The 15,319-nt window shown below is 43.6% G+C and overlaps 1 long non-coding RNA gene across 1 annotated transcript; it reads left to right on the top strand.

Moving 5' to 3' along the window:
• The first annotated feature begins 1,468 nt into the window (after positions 1 to 1,468).
• Positions 1,469 to 14,075, top strand: LOC106148541. Its single transcript, XR_001234087.1, has 3 exons — positions 1,469 to 1,922; positions 9,174 to 9,243; positions 12,808 to 14,075. It is a non-coding gene; the product is annotated as an uncharacterized LOC106148541 (long non-coding RNA).
• The last annotated feature ends 1,244 nt before the right edge of the window (positions 14,076 to 15,319 follow it).

Genomic DNA, 15,319 nt, shown 5'->3' with positions numbered 1-15,319 from the left:
GTGGCCAATGATTGAATTCTAGCTCAGTGGGAATGAAGCAGAATGTGCTCTTACTGGATTGGGCTCTTCATGGGAAGCTCCCCTCTCTTTTCCCCATTCTGCAGCTTGAACTGTGGCTGTGCAAATGGGTCCAGCTTAGACTGTGCAGACCAAAGGTTGTGTAAAGGAGACATAAATCGTTGTTTAAGGCACAGTTAATTAGGGGGCACTGATAATGCAAGATCTCGCTACTCAAAACAACTGTATGTAGGAACTTACTAGAAACTAAATCTCAGGTCCCTCCCCAGAGTGACAATATATTTTAGCAAGTTGACATTGCTGCAATTTTGTCATATTAAAGTTGGAAAAGTATTGTCCTAACCAACACATTTATCAGCAATGAATCCACTGGTCAGGAGCTGAGAAGAGGATGTGCTGGTGGCTGGTGTTTCTAGCCACCTCTTGTGGCTTATGCCAACTTCCACACCCCAGTTTGCTCCTACTTAAGAGGCTCTGGCTGTTCATATCTCCATAGCAACTGCAGGAAAGAGTGGTCGATGCCACTGCACTGATGGCTGAGGAGTTGGCCACAGAGTCATCCGGAAATGTGAGGTCTTGAAGGTCCTGTAACTGCCCCAATGGCACATGGACTGCTGCTAAGCCCACCATCCACTGACACCTCCAGGTGACACCCAGGTGGCTAGGCAACCCCATTCCACTGCTTCACCTTCGGGCTGTGCCTGGGTTAGCTGCGCAGCTAACCATGGCATAACCTGCCCGTGTTGAGGTTTTTCAGAATGCCTCTGGAAAACAGCCAAGTGGTACACAGTATGAAAACTGACTAGAGTAGTTACAGAAGAGACCTGCTCAAAGCAAACACGTGGATGTTAAGCCACGCAGTGTACACAGTGTAAAATATCTTTTCAATTTGCCATCAAAAAGCTATTGGTAGCCACATTATTCAGCACTTTGAAATGAGACACTGGATAGGAATCTCTTCAAGATGCATCTCTCCAAAGATTTAACCCAGATCTTGCCTGCAGCTTAGGCCTACTCACTCTGGCTTTTGTCGTAGTGGAAACATCTGGTCACCATTCTAATGATAACCCTTCATCTTTCTGACGATGGTGATTACATCACTGATCTCCTCCCTGGAATATTGTGAAGATTATGTCGGTACAGTGCCTGCCAATGGAGATAAACTGTGCATAATAACAGTTTGCTATTAATCTATCATCACACTAGGCAGGAAGTTCAGTTAAAGATGGCCTATTCATCTGAACTGACACATTCAAGCCCACACCTTCCACTTAGCAATTCTAAGCAACAACCATTCTTTGCAATTATATGCTATCAGATTTCCATTTCTAAAGGTAGAGGAAGGCATCAGGAAGTGACCAGAACAATATAATAGTGCAGTGCTTGACTCTGCAAGATGGGCACTTGAGTCATCACTGCAGACCAGAGAGATGTGGGTTGTCCCCACTTCACAGGGGAAGAAACAGGCCGTGTGTCCACAGTCAGCCTTCTAGCAAGAGAGAGGGACACTGGTAAGTCAGACAGTTTTTGCTGTCCCACCAGACTACACAGCAGATGACTGGTGTTTTGTCAGCAATTCCAAAAGATATTTTGAAATCAGTGTTGACATCTGGTTACATAAATATGCCCCAGGCCAGGATTTTCCTTCATTCTTTAGCATTAGAGAGAAGTTTTTGATCTGTCTCAGCATCTGTCCTTAGCGTTACAACTTGTTTCCTCTGTTAGGCTGTTGACAGTCGTGAAAGGGCAGTTCACCCAAGGAAATGTAATTATTTTCCCTCGCTAAATGTTAAAGGCATGAGCATCTTTCCTCATGGTCACTCAGAAATGGGAAAGCTCTGTCTCAGCTATTTGGTGCAGAGTCAGCGTGGTGGAGAGGAGTGACATTCAACAGATCCAGAAAGGTGGGTGCAGGAAAACCCTAACATTTGCTGGGCCCTCCAGGCAGGTGTGACTTTTCTTTCCAGCCTGGCATTTCAAACACAGATTCTCAGGCTGTTATCCCCCCAGGCAGCACTGGGCGCCTGCACCGTCCTTACCTTGATTTTCACCGGGCCTGGGTTTGCCATTGCTACCTCTTTTCCTGTGGCTGGCCCAGTCACTGTACTCACCATCTGGGGTAGGACAAGAAATCAGGTATTTGTGGTCTGTGCGAAGGAAGCCAATGGTTAGAGCAGACAGAAAAGGAAGAATGTTGAGAAAACTAACTCTCACTCCTGCTGGGCCAAAGTACCTCTCTAGGTTTGCATCTCAAAGCGTTTGTCGGTTTGTTTGTTTGGCTTTTCCTTTCACTGTACTCACTGTGATTTGTTCTACTACCTATGAGCTCAGTGTGAGGAAGTAAATTTAACTAGACCATGCATTGTCATTTGAGACAATTTTGTGTCTTCAGTCCCCGGGTCAAAGAGAGTAAATCTTTTTACAAAACCATGAAACTCAGGGCCTGGGGATTTAGCTCAGTGGCACAGCGCCTGCCTGGCAAGCGTGAGGTTGTGAGTTCGATTCCTGGTACCAGAAAATAAACAAAAAAAAAGAGATCATAAAACTCACATATAGTCAATATGAACAAGAGAATCTCCTCATTTACCAGGACTAAAATTAGAGTCAGTGGTGACCAAGAAAGGCAGCTGAGGGAGGAATAAAAAGGAACGTAGAGGAAGCCAGGAGAGGGGTGGGAATGTTTTAAAATATTATAAACAGTTATTCTATTATTTACAGAATAAAATTAGCCCAATGACACATACTAAGTGTGGCCTCAGTTCTTCCACCCAGCCAGAGCTAAAGATAAAGCAAATAACATGTGTGTCCAATTGCAGTACACTGGAAAGTCTTGCAGTTGTTTTGGAGAACATTACTAGAGGTACTAAATTAACCCTCCTCATACTGAATTCTTTTGCTACAGTCCTCCTGCTTGTATGAAGTTCAATTAATTTTCGTGGCCTAGGTCTTCACTTCCTGTGAATACACAGAGCTTTCTGCCAGTAGTCCTAGCCACCTGCTCTTTGTCATTGGAATTGAGAAGGGGCAGAGTTCGGTGCTCAGGGTTTAAGCTACTGGAACCTCCTCCTGGAAGCCAAGACACTCAACATCTGTGTGCTTTAACTTCCCTGGCAGCATAGCTGTATGGGTTAACACTTGAGGGAGCCCCTTAGGACCACGCCTGCAGAGTGAGTGCTTAATACACTTAAATGGTTTTCACTAATCATGTTTCTGAAACATTTGCAATATATGTTAAAAACAAAACAAAAAAAACCCCAACAACTAGAAAACAAGGCTATTGAAGCGTAAGATTGTAGTGGAGTTAAGGAAATGCACATTGCCCCAAGAATCTTACCGTACCTTCTCTCCTTCGAGAAGACAGCAAGGACAAGTGATTAGTGACTTAATGTCTCACAAACTCTCCATGCATTTACTAAGTTGTTTATTTTGTTTAGCAAGTCAGGGTAATCAGACATTTTAATGCTAAGAACCTCTCTTTGGTTGGTTATGACTGTTTCTAAGTAGTTCTCTAAACTTGGGTCGGACCCAATGGATGATCCATCTGGCAAAAGGCCCAAAGACAGATTTCTAAAGAACAGCAAGGAACTCTAACTTGGGCTGAGTTATTGAATGCACAACAAAGCATGTTTGCCTGCTTAGCTATAGAGGAGTAAAGAATTTGTTGCTTGGCTTTCCAGTATTTTGTTTCTTCTTTTCCCCTTGGGACAGGATCTCACTGTGCAGTTCACGCTGGCCTTAAACTCACTGTGTAGCCCAGGCTGGCCTTGAACTCAAGGCAGCCACCACACTTGGCTAATATTTTGTGTTTCTTTTTAGCTAACTTGAGACTTATAATGAAACTAGTTCTGGGGACCAAAAGTATTCAGGTAATCTATTCAAGAGGATGAGAGCAATGTAGTTCAGTGGTGGAATGCTCGCCTAGCATGTAAAAGTCCTGAGTTTGATCCCCACTACCACCGCTCCCCAAAGATTGAAGAAGTCATCTCTATGATCACAAAGTTGGTGATTGACTTCCTTTGTTTTTTTGTTTTTTTTTTTTTGGTTTTTCTCCGGTACCGGGAACCAAACTCATGACCTTGCGCTTGCCAGGCAGGCGCTTTTGCCGCTGAGCTAAATCCCCAGCCCCCGATTTACTTCCTTTGAACAGTTCCTTTCAACCTGTGTGTCCTATTGGAAAATACTAGATCCAACAACTCCAAGTTCGCAGAACAAATGATGACAAGAATGATCCTTTGCAGAAGTTTTCCTTCTATTCAGGGTGAGCTCCTCTGTAACTCAGGAAAAAAAAAGACTGTGTACTGTTTAGGAAATGCATCCACTGGGTATAGCGAAGGTTCTTGTACTTTAGATGGGTTTGCATTGCTCATCTTTCTTCATCTACTTGCCAACCAGACAAGGGGAAGACAGTAAACAGCATTTCTACAAGATAACACAGCTCCTACCACCTTTCCACTGCCTTTTCAGCTCTGCAAATCCCAATCTGCACGTTGACAGAAACGATAGTGTGTAAAGGGTTATCTGACAAAATAGGTGATCTCAACCTTAATTGAAGTTTCAGCTCAATTTGCTGCATTCTAAAAAGTGAACAGACTATGAAATACGCAGGTCTTATAAAAAGCTGATTTTGCTGCTTGTTTCTACAAAGTAGCAGCCCCTCACTTCCTCTTTAGAATTCAGTTTTACCAACAAAGAAACAGCTTAATAATGGGGAGAGTGGTAGGCAGAATAATTTAATGACAGTGGTCAGGTCACTTCAGCCTTTCCTTCAAGAAATAGTCATTGAAGCTGAGCATGGTGGCCCGTGCCCATGATTCGAGCACTCAGCAGGCTGAGGCTGGAGGTCACCGCAAGTTCGAGGCCAGCCTGGACTACAGAGTGAGACCCTGTCTTAGAAAAAAAGTCATTGGGGCTGGGGATTTAGCTCAGCGGCAAAAGCGCCTGCCTGGCAAGCGCAAGGTCGTGAGTTCGGTTCCCGGTACCGGAGAAAAACCAAAAAAAAAAAAAAAAAAAAAACAAAAAAAAAAAAAAAAAAAAAAAGAAAAAAAGTCATTGAGCTTCTGTCCCCAACTAAGCCGAGCAATATGCTGAGTGCTGCAGTAAATCAGAGGCATTTGATTCCCAGCAAGGAAGCATTTGATCCATGCTTTGTCTCCAGTTCTGGCCCACTCTCTGCTCGGCGTTCCTAAATCTTGCCAGACACCACCCCACAGAGGGGGAATAAAGGGTGGAGCCCAATGCAGAGAACAGGACACTAGCAGTGTTCTCACAGACTCTGGGGGACCACAGGAGCATGGGGCTGGTACTCCTAATCAGCTTCAATCTGTCCCCCTGGCCTTTTATTTCTCTCATTGTCTCCCTGCTTTTCTCTGCACCCCGGAAGTTGGAATTAAGGGTCACAGATTGTACTTGTTTGCTTATTCTTCCATAGCCTTCTATGTGTTCTGATGCCTTTTTTCCTGATTACAAGTCACATGTGTTTATCATTACACAAAAGCCAAATGTCACGGAAATGTCTGTCCTTTGAAAACATGTCAGTCCACCCAGCAGATCTGTGTGCCAACGTTCCTTTTCACTCAGAGTCACGGGCAAAGTCTTTACTTAAGTGGCCGCTGATGTGCACACGTCCGACTTCTCTGAGCCGTTCCTCCCTCCTCTACTCCCGCCTGCACATCCTGGTCTTCGCACCAGCCCACGCTTCTGCCTGGCGTGCTCTCCCTGCTACGGTTTCTGGTTTCTGTGTTAGTCGGCCTCAGCCCCAGCTGTGATGAAATGCCAAGGGGTGGGCAGCTTCAACTCAGAAGTCTATGTCCTCACTGTTCTGGCAGCTGGAAGTTCAAGATCAAGGTTCTGGCCGTCAGTGTCTAGCGAGGCTCCCGTCCTCACTGCAGTCCGCCACCTCCTTGCCTTGTCCCACATGTCCTTCTTCAGTGTGTGCTTTGAGAGAAGGGTGCAGAGGTGCTCTAGGCTCTCTTCTTATAAAGACAGCGTTTATATCAAGCCCCATTCTTAACACCTCATTTAACCTTGATTACTTCCTCCTCTTAATTTGAGGCTTCATCTCCAAATACAGCTACACTGAGTTAGAGCTTCCACATAGGAATTTGAGGAGAAACACAATTATTAAATCTGGAACAATTTCCTTCAACTGTTATTTAAGTGTCCCTTCTCAGCCAGGTGTGATAACCTCTATCTGTAAGCCTAGCCTTCTGTGAGGTTTGAGCCCAGCCTGGACAGCTTAGTGAGATCCTGTCCCAGAATACAAAAAGAGTGAGAGCTGGGGGTGATGGCATATGCGTGTAATACCAGTACAGGCATATGGGAGGGAGGCTGAGGCAGGAGGATTGTTGCAAGTTTGAGACCAGCCTGGGATATAAAGGGAGCTCAAGGCCAGTCTGAACTTCATAGTGAGACCCTATCTCAAAAAGATTAAAAAAAATAAAGGTGGGGATGTAGCTTCCGTGCAAGGTGCTGAGTTCAGTCCATGAAAGAAAAAATCACCTTCTCAGATAGGAGTCTTTGGCTTTTTCTTAAAACCAACATTATTTCTCACAGTTCTGTGATCCAGCTGGGTTCATGGCCATGTGCTAGGCACTGTGGTAAATCAGTAGAGCTGACACTAGAGTGTGTAAGAATGTGTCACTGTCTCTCCTGGGGCCTCAATGCCGCGGTCAGCAGTCGCTCTCTTTCCAGGTACCTCAGACTGCAGTCTAGTCCTGGCTCCCTCACACAGGTCACGAATGTTTCCAAAGTGAAAAGTGGAAGCTTCAAGGGCTCCTGCTGCAGGGGGTTGTGAACATAGGAGTGTGATTTATTGGGGGCCATAATTATAGCAATCTGACACACCATCCTATTATAAACTGCAACCCCGCTCTCATTTTCTACATATAGTTCTTATCCTTGGCTCGCAAACTAAACTGTACATAAGTGCAGCTAATCTGTTTTTGTTCATTGATTTTTCTTTGTCATCTATAACAGAACCTGGCTTATGGGTGGTGCTTAGCTCTGCTAAATAGCTGAACACATTACTTTGAAAATGTTTTCCAATGGGTCGTGGTGGCGTACTCCTGTAATCCCAGTACTCGGGAAGGAGGCTGAGGCAGGAGGACCATTGCGAGTTTGAGACCAGCCTGGGCTACAAAGTGAGCTCAAGTCCAGCCTGAACTGCATAGCTAGGCCCTGTCTCAGAAAAAAGAAAAGAAAAAAGAAAAGAAAAGAAAAGAAAGGAAAGGAAAGGAAAGGAAAGAAAAGAAAAGAAAATGTTCTCCGCCATGCTTCATCTTTAGTTACATTGTAACACTGGGCATGCTTTTACTGTTAAAAAGTTCTTTCCCGTAAAAAACAGATTTCATTTTATTTTCACAACAACTCCTTATGCAAGCAGGCAAATATTGCTGCCCTAATTTACAGGTGAGGAGATGAACAAGGAGATGACCAATCCAAGGTCACACTGCCGACAAAAAGGAGGTGTCCAGTCTGGCATAGTGGCTAATGCCTGTAATCTCAGCACTCTAGGAGGCTGAGACAGGAGGATCCCAAGACCCCAGCCAACCTGGGCAACTGAGCAATTTAGTGAGATTCTCTTTTGAATTTGCTTTAAAAAGGGCTGGGTGTGAAACTCAGTGCAAAGGCTCTGGGTTCAATCCAAAAGGAGCTTTTGACTTTACTACCCAGGGTTTCTAGCAGGCAGCCCGCCCCGCACCCCCCAAAGGTCTCCCTAACCACTTCTGTGTCCCTTAAGATGTGTAAGTAGTTCCACTTAGCCACCTGGTTTCGCCCTGGGGGCAAGAGGAAATGAAAGCATTTATTCTCTGCTGTTTCCCCAGGGAGGCCCAAACCTGAAGGCCTTTAATGATCCAAAACCATCAGGACACTCATAGGTAAAGGTGTCAGGTCTTTTCTTTATGGACCCTGCCCCTGAGGCACTGTACTGTTGGTGTAAAGTTAAACTTTGAAACCGCAGGTCTAACCTGGCTCCTGGTCTGCAGCCAGGGAGAACAATCTCCACTCAGGCTTGGTGCTGCTGTTCCAGGCCTGGAACGTTTAGTTAATGATTCAGTCTTAATGTTAAAGGGAAATGATGCCTGACTGGAGAAAGTGCTGAACTGGGTACATCTGAAAGGTGCTTTGATGATTTGGGGGTGGAGAAGAAGTTTAGAGCTCTTTAAGAAAAGCTCTTTCAAGGCTGAGTTGGTGGCATCTACTGTAATCCCAGCACTCTGGGAGGCTGAGGCAGGAGGACAGCGAAGTTAAGCCCAGCCTGGGCAATTCAGTGAGTTAGAGAGGCCTTGTGTCAAAATTTAAACACATTTTTAAAAGGCTGGGGATGTAGCTCTGCAAGAAGATCCCAAGGGTTCAATCCACAGAATAAAAACAAAAACAAAAAACCCTTTGAGACAGCTTACTGACTAGCTACAAGCAAGTTAAAGGAGCCCTTTTTCAAAATACGAAGTTGTATTCTTTCGCTTGAATTGTGAAAGTGTTTTTTTTTAAATTTCCCACTTGATGTCATTATCAGTCTAAGTAAAGAAAAATTAAAAATTTAAGAATTATCATACATTTTATCCATGTCTATATTGCATTGGGTCCATTTTAAAGGTAAATATAAAAGCACAGACTTGTAAGGAAAGTTAGTAAAACTACACCTTTTTTTATTTGCTAGCTCACACATACATATGGATTCTGTTCCTACCAGAACAATGGAAATGCTCTACAAATCTAATTCAACTGCTTGTACTTGACCAGTTTAATAGATGCACATTCTACCGACACCTTCCCTCTGGCTAGCTGATGAGTGAGGAAAGTAAGATGTCACGTGATAAATTGTCTTTTCTTGTCCTCCCTCCTTTAATCCCCCCCTCCTCTTTCTTGGCGGTACTGGGGATTGAACACCAAGCCCTGCATATGCTAGGCAAGTGCTCTACCACTGAGCTACATTTTCAACCCTCACCCTTAAAAAAAATGGTATTGGGGATTGAGCCCAGGACCTTTGGACTGGACTCCATCCTTTTTTGAGATAGGGTCTCACTGAGTTGCCCTGGCTGGCCTCAAACTTGACATCCTACTGTCTCAGCCTCCCTGATAGCTATGATTGCAGGTTTGTACACTATATTGTGGTTTTCTTAATTGGATGTTATTAACATATTCTTCTTTCTTAGGTGATATATTTCATGGACTACAGCAGGAAATGTAAAACTCCAATCTTCAGTCCTGTGCAGGCTCTTGAAGGTAAGAAGCTAGCATGATTCAGTCCATGTTTGGGAGCCTCCTGGGGTCTTATTTTACTTGCCTCTGCAGTGCTGTATTTGCAGTGCCGTTCACGGTATTTCATGTTCAGAGGCTAGCTTCTTTCTTTCCTTTCTCCTACAGCATGATGAGGATTCAGCAAGTGATTTGTGCTAAGACAACTACTAATATGCCTAACAATGTTTCTAGCTGATAATTTTGTTAGAAAAAGCCAGGTTAAACAGAAATCATAAACTTGTTTTATTCTCCCCTCTCTTTGATCATTAAGATTAAATATATAATAGAGTATTCACTTAGCATCAAGTATTTACTGATAAGAGAGTTTACGTGGTAAAAAGTAGTGGAGAACAGAAATATGGTCCCTATGTTCAAAGAGCTTACATTGTAAAGGAGAAAAAAAGCAGTAACCGTGTGAATTAGTAAATAAGATGTTTTTGTCTAAAGTTAATTTCCAAGAGAATAATCAAATAAGTGGTGTAAAAGGAAATGGTTTGGGAAGCTAATTTAGTTTGGGGTCAGCTAAGTCTTTCTAAGGAGGTAGCAATTGCGTTGAGACTTAATGTTTGCATACCAGTCACCCATGGGTCACATTAACATGTAGATTATAATTCAGTAGGTGAAGGTTCTGGCCTGAGATTCTGCATTTCTAATAAGGATCCAGATGATGCTTGTTGTTTTGTCCATGGGCCACATGTTGGGCAGAAAGGGTAATGAAAATAATCTAGAGAAAAGAGTTCCAGGAGGAAGAAACAGCAGTTAGTCAACTTTCTATGATTGCAACAAAATACCTGAGATAATCAACTTAGAAAGAAGAAAGATTGATCTTGGCTTACAGTTTTGGAGTCTTCAGTTCATGGTCAGTCAGTCCCATTGGGCCTGAAATTAGATGGTACTTCATGGCAGGAAGAAGGTGCACAAGCAAGATGCTTGTATCTAGCATCTAGGAAGTGAAAGAAGAAAAAGAAAGAGCTAGGGTCCCTGTACACCCTTAAAGGGCACACCCCAATGATGTCCCCAGTAGCTGTCACTTCTAAACTTTCCTCTGCTTGGCACTAGCATCAAGGCTGGAGACCAAGCATTCAACACACGGGCCTTTGGAACACACTTACCTAAGCCACAACGCGTAGCTGCTGAGTTGAGGACAAGGTTGATTTTGGATTAAAGGAACATCGTGTTTTGCTGTAACTAGGAGTAGTTGGTGAGAATAAAGTGTGTAAGATCAAAGAAATAGACCAGATCACCTGGAGCCTTATGGACTATGGCAGGAAGTTTGCATTTTATTTTAGTGTGATGGGAGATACTGGAAGATTTCAAGAGTGAGGAGTAAAATGAACAAATTCAGCTCTCAAAGATGAATCTGGAAGGTATAAGAAGGATGGAGTTTAGGGAGCCAGAGTGGACAGAGAATGGATTTTAGTAGAATAGAGCAGTAGTTCTTGTGCAAGATGCTAAAGGCCTGGATCTAGACCGCAGCAATGGAGATGGAAAGAAATGGACACTTGGATTCTGACTTAGTGGTGAAGTCAACAGGACACATAGATGGTGAGGAAAAGGAATCAAAGCCACCAACTAGATTCATGTTTTGATCAAAAAGTAGCAGGTGACATCATTTCTTGAGGTGTAAAATCAAAACCAAACCCAGCCAATTGGTATTTTCATTCAATGACAGTGGGCAAATCATTCAGAGTGGCTTACTTCTGAAGCACTTGTTTGTTGTGCTGATGCAAATTTCGTATAGAATCTTATATTAAATTGAAGGTAGAAGGACAAATGCACCTGAAAATTTATAATATGTTTGGTAATTTGCCTATGCCTGGAAGTTTCCAATGGAGGTTGATGATTTTTTAAAACAAAGATGAGTGGAAAATTAGGGTATTTCTGAAGACCCACTAGTAACATAGCCGAGTTCCTCCCTCAGAAACTGTTTCCTTTTAGATTCCCATAAGTGATTTCTCTCATATGAAGCAGTTTAAGAAAAAGTTACATTTTTCTCCAGCTATGCCTCGGATACATTTTTTCGCGCTATTTTTCACTCATAATTCCAGTTGAAATATGCTTGAGATTGAATTATTTTTTAAATCCTTTTTTTTTCTTTTGAATGTTACTTTTGCTTGAACAGATTTCTTTGTCACTGTCAAGTGAAGTCACTTCAAAGGAAAGAACAGAAGGAATTAGAAATGTTTTCCCTAAACTTCTGAACCCCAGTGGCCTATCTCATGAGAATCCTCAGTAGGATATAGAGTGTGGGGGATAAGTCAGTTTGGTATAATATTTTCTTCCTTTGCTGTTAATTTGACATGATAAAGGAAATAATACTTTTTGTGTCAGCAGTTGTTCTGGCTTGTTATTTCTCAAAGGCAAGTCGTAAAAACCATGAGAATTTTGCATCTTCATCACTCAATACTACACACAGCAGATATCTAGTAAGCAGTCACTGAACTACACTGAACTCTAAGAATTTGCTGGAAATCTTAGATTGGTTCCTATCATCTTTTGGAGCATGAGCTAGAAGAGGTCTCTAGGCAAAAAGACATGTGGCCATTAGGAATTTACTCTTTCTGGGGCTGGGGATTTAGCTCAGCGGTACAGCGCCTGCCTGGCAAGCGCAAGGTCGTGAGCTTGATTCCTGGTACCGAAAGAAAAACAACAACAAAAAAGGAATTTACACTTTCCTTTGAAATTAAAGACATCATTTTTTAAAGGACACTTTATAGATCAAGGCCCCAAATTTGTAAACATAGTGTTTACAATTAACTTGTTAAATTTGTTTTGTTTTGTTTCTTGTTTTTGTTTTTGTTTGTTTTTTGGGGGGGTTGTTTCCGGTACCGGGAACTGAACTCAGGACCTTGCGCTTGCCAGGCAGGTGCTGTGCCACTGAGCTAAATCCCCAGCCCCTTGTTTTGTTTTTTGGAAACAGGGTCTCACTATATAACATAGGCAGGCCTTGAATTTGCAGCAATCTCCCTGTCTCAGCCTCCAGGGTGCTGGAATTGCAGGCATGCACCAGCATACTGGGGCTATCTTGTTAATTCCATGTGTAACCTTGTGAATTTCTAATGTTGCTCTGGCTGGATAAGCTTTCCATCTGGGAAGAGATGGTAGGAAGTAAACATTCTCAACTAATGAGGGAGCTTCGCCATGAAATAGACCCAGGAATAAAACAAAAACGCCTTTATCACAATAATGTCAGAATTTTAATAATAAGATTAGATGAAGAATACATTAATAACCTCACAATTACTTTGCTCCTTTGCTACTGGTCCACATTGTTTTGGAAGAAGAGTGATGGTAGCCCTGGGGAGACATTTATTCTTAGGTAATTCAGAAGAAAACTTGGCCTAGTCATGAGCCTGCACAGCCCCAGAGTGAGGAGAATTTAGAGGGATTCCACTCCAGGACCAGCCTACAGGCTTCCCGCCTCAGAGTACCTGAGGCTGGGCAGAGGAAACTTTCCTTCAACATCCAGCAGAAGCCTAAGTCAGTAATACAATCTTCCTTCCTTTAACACTAAGAGAAGCCCACAACCCAGACCACTTTCTCTTGCAGGGGTTGGTGCAGCATGGAGCAGATTGCTGTGGCAGAGGTTTGGGGACACCAGTGAGTGGCCTGTGAGGGAGGACCTAAGGGGAGGCAGCAGAGGCCTGCAGAGGAAGACGGAGAGCAAGGAAGCAGCTGTCGGCGTTCCCTCCTGGAGGTCTAAGCTCCGAGCCTCGGTCCTGTCCACTCTAGCTCCTCCTTTCCCCCTGCGACAATAAGGAACACAGTACTCAGAGCGGCTGATAACTGCTGATCCTCTTCTTGCGACTGATATTGTAATGCTTACCTAAATTTTCTGGGGAAAAAATTCGGTTCCTCTTTTATCAGTGTTCGGGGAGTATTTGAACTTGCAGAAATGGGTGCGGGTGTGTTCAGAAAACTAATATCTGATCACTTGGGAGGGAGATGGATGGGAGAGGGGCACAGGCCAGATTCTCCTCCATAGCTAAGATGAAGAGGAGCTTCCAGGCGTTGGGCTCACTCCGTATCCTGGAGTGTGGGTCTCTGATACGCTGATGCTTTGAGCTGAGCGATGGGAAGGAGGAGAAGCACGGCGTTTCTGACCTTCTCCATCCCCGTGTGCAGCCCTCTGTCTCCCTCCAAGCAAGTCATAGAAGCCGGAACTTCGCTTCCCCATGGTGAGTCACAGAAACTAGAACTCCTCTCCCTCAAAGGGAGCCATGAGCCCCGAAATGTTCCCCTCTGCTCTCTCTTCTCTCCCGAAGACCCTCAGGTGAGAGGCGGCAGGGCCTGGACCCAGAGGAAGGGGCACTATGCAGACAGGCGGTGAAGAGTCCGCGCAGACAGGCCTGCTCCTATCCCTTTAAGTTGTCACCATTGGGCTATACCCTTTTTACACAATGACACTGCTACATAGCCATCCATTCTTCATCTAATGTAAGCATACAAATATCATTTTCCTAGGTCTCCATTTCTTCAATCTCTCACGTCACGTAAAACTTTATTAAATAAACTCATAATAATTTTCTCTTGCTAACCTGTCTTTGCTATAGATGTGTTGGTCATGACCCTTACGTTGAGTATTACAGCTTTCCACCCCTGCACAGGCCAGCAGGTGCCCCCTTATGGTGGGAAACAAGGTCCCTACTTTGCCCTAATCTCACCTGAAGCACTAGCAAGGCCCATCCACATAATGGGACAGGAAGGGCTTCTGGCACACCTGGGTTATGTGAAATACACTTGTTTGTATTACAAGGTCTTTCTCGTAAGGATTTGTAAGCAGTGTGGGAAAAGTGTGGCACTGAATATTTCTTCTACAAGCGCTAATTAAATGCCTTAGTGCCAATTAAAAGCACTAAAAAATGTTTGTTTTTGGTGTTTTAGCACTGGGGATTGACTCCGGGTCTTCTCACTGAGCCACATCCCTAGTACTTTTTATTTTTTATTTTGAGACAAGAGTTGCTAACTCACCAAGTTGTCCAGGCTGGTTTCAGACTTGTAATCTCCTACTTCATCCTCTTAAAGAGCTGAGATTACAGGCGTGTGCCACCACACCCAGCTCTAATTAAATGCCTTTAAGATATTAGCTTCTCTGCTAGGTTCTGGGGGAATTAATTCTTTTTGGCCTCTGGCGTTTGGATCTTCTAGTCTCCTGGGAAAGACAATGATGAAGAGATAATCAATTCATTAAGAGGGGCAAAAAGACAGAAATGTGACCAGTTGTGCCCTCTACGATATGATAAGGATCTGAACTGGTATAGTGGCAGGAAGGATGGAACAGGAGAGGGAGGCGGAGAGCCATTTCTAAAATAGATTCAAATGGATTTGACAGGTAGTTGGATAAAGTCCGATGGAAGTGGAATGGGGTTGGTTTTGGGCTCCTGCTGGGAAATTCTAATCTCATTTATTTAAAGAAAAAAGTTCCCTTCAAAACAATATACTCAAAGCCCAAGGAGGAGCTGAGAAGCTGCTCTGCCTTGGTTTTGTCGTCTACTGCCCCACAAGATTGCTTGATTGAATTGACATTTGAACTATTTTAAACCTGGGAGCTTTATTGCAAGTTCCAAGGCAAGCCCCAGAGTGAAATCCACTTCCCAGGAGTGCCAGGCCACCCCTGGACGCCAAGCCTAGACTGTCTCAACCAAAGGACAGCTCGGCACAGTTAGGGGGAAGTGAGGGCCAAAGAGAGGCTCTAACTATGCCTAATATTTCATTATTAGAATGCTATATAACTCAACAATGGAACATAATTTAAAGAATATTTTTTCTCTTCAAATTCTGTGGCTTGAATTTTTCCAGGTAACATATAAGAATTTCTTGCAAAAATTTAAAAAATTGCACACTTGAGGATAAATGGGATAATTATTAAGGCCCATGTGTCATGAAGGAGGGTGTTGTTTTGCCTTTTTGGACAAGCCCTTGTGTGTGTTGGAGTCTGTCGATTCTGGCAGTCCTAGGAAGTGGGGGCGGGGGACTCACCTCAGGGCTGGGCAGGGAACAAAGAACACCAACAGCAGATGCACCATTTTCCTCTGGCGAAAATGAAGCAAATATCAAGATG

This window comes from Chinchilla lanigera, unplaced genomic scaffold (genome assembly GCF_000276665.1).
Source record: "Chinchilla lanigera isolate Chin_1 unplaced genomic scaffold, ChiLan1.0 scaffold00022, whole genome shotgun sequence".
NCBI lineage: Eukaryota > Metazoa > Chordata > Mammalia > Rodentia > Chinchillidae > Chinchilla > Chinchilla lanigera.
This window is presented reverse-complemented; position numbering and strand designations above follow the sequence as displayed.